The 1908-nt window shown below is 45.5% G+C and overlaps 1 long non-coding RNA gene across 1 annotated transcript; it reads left to right on the top strand.

The window, feature by feature from the left end:
• Positions 1-601: 601 nt before the first annotated feature.
• LOC140700298 (uncharacterized) lies at positions 602-1643 on the top strand. Its single transcript, XR_012078687.1, has 2 exons — positions 602-1185; positions 1317-1643. It is a non-coding gene; the product is annotated as an uncharacterized lncRNA (long non-coding RNA).
• Positions 1644-1908: the final 265 nt, after the last annotated feature.

Raw genomic sequence — 1908 nt, 5'->3', positions numbered from 1 at the left:
AGGAGTGGGCCAAGGGGAAGATGTTTTGTCCTGACTATGTGACACTTAAAACTAAGTATTCTATTACTTTGATAAGAGTACAACTAAATTAATGAAATGAAATAAAACTACTTGACTCTATAATCTCTAAGCTCCTTGGAGAGAGGTTAGATTGAATGTAAGAACACTGGAAACAAATGAGAAGAGAGGACATTTTTAGGAAGAATTAGTCTGCAAAACAGAATCCTAGTTCAAAACGATTCATGTAGCTTTGTCTTTGTTATTTATCAATAAGAAAAAAATGTCTATTCATTCACTCATCCATTCATTCATGAACAAATGTCTATCGAGGGCCTGGTATATGCCACAGTCCACACCGAGGGCCAGGCCTACAAAGACGAGATTGGCTTAGTGCCCACCGCACGGAGTTTACACTCTAATCTTGGCGCTCCCTACTCTGCTCACTGCATAGTAAATATATCCTACTCTGGACTAACTATTTTCTATATAGTGACACAAACCTTCATTATGACTCCACAAAGGCAGCCTCACAGATGAGGAAACTAGGCTCAGAAAGGCTAAGTCCCTTAGTCAATTTCATTGGGAGGCTGGAGTCAAGATCTGAACCCAGGGCAGGTGGATCCCACAACCCATTCTCCTTCCACCGCCTTCCCTGACACACTCAGGGAGGTTAGTGAGGATGACAGCTACCGTTCATCCAGTGCCTGTTATGCACCAGGCATTGGGCTAAGGGCTTTACACGCATTTGTTCTGACCTATGTTTAAGAAGACTGTTAGTGCTGAAAAATGCCAGTCACCTGCTCCCCCAGGCATCCTTGCATCAAGGGCATCTGGTCTAATCTCCATCAGTCAGACTTTGACTCAGAAGCCAGTGATGCCAAAGGCAAAGATGGGAGCAATCCTTTGGCAGTGTGGAAATGCCACTCAGATCTCCCATCAAGAGACCTGCTGTGAGGGTATAATTAACTGAAAGCCGTTGACAGCCTTTTACAGCATTCATGACAAGTCTCTGCTTTAACCAAGCAGCTTGATTCAGTGCAAGGGAACAGAGCGGGTGAAGGAGCTGGGCTATTCCTCTTCAATGCGAGAGGCTCCTGTTCTGCCTGTTGGAGACTTTCACAGAAGTCACTATGGCCTGAGGCTCTTCTTACCCGAACCTGCCTCCTTCCCTCTCTCTTTTCACAGGTATCAGCCCTGCACCGTGGTCTGAATGCTCTTCCTTCCTACTCTTGCTCCCTCCCTCTTTGTCTTTTCTGGGCATTTCCCTCAGTCAGTCTCTTCCACTTCTAATTCTGTCTTCATGTCTGCTTTTCCAGGGGCCCAAACTGACCCAGGCTCTCTGGAGGTGGTGGCAGAAATGGCAGCTGAAAAGGCAGGCTCCGGGGCAGTGGTGGCTTGGACACCCGTAGCAGAGGCTGTTGTGAAATTGTTGAGTGCCCAGCCTGGACAAGACTGTGGAGCAAACTATGACATCCCGGCTCAACGCAGCAGAGGTTCTCTCTTCAGTTATACAGCAGGGATTTTCGGCTACTGTTCTTGGAATTTTAGCCAAGAGTTAGTCCATGGCTAAGCTGTGTTTTAAAAAAAAAATTTGTTTTAATTGGAATGAGCTGTGATTTGAATACAGGTTGGTTTATTTCCAAGGTCCTACTCTTAATATTTGCATTACGTTCCTCATTTTGCCAGTTCAAAAGAACGTGGAGATCACACGTGTAACTTTAGTTGGAAATCCAACAGCGGGCTCTGGGAGTTGAGGCTGGCTCCGTGCCTGTACTGATTTCTCTAGTTGGTGTTTACTGAACAAATATTCGTTTGGGGCAGCATAATGGTTCCTAGAGGAGAAATTAGTTCAAGCCCTACACTTGCATTTTGTAACCTGAGTAGTCCTCTTTCTGTCTTTCCTGTGTC

This window comes from Vicugna pacos, chromosome 2 (assembly GCF_048564905.1).
Source record: "Vicugna pacos chromosome 2, VicPac4, whole genome shotgun sequence".
Classification (NCBI taxonomy): Eukaryota; Metazoa; Chordata; class Mammalia; order Artiodactyla; family Camelidae; genus Vicugna; species Vicugna pacos.
Note: the sequence above shows the minus strand (reverse complement) of the source record. Positions and strands in the feature narration are given on the sequence as shown.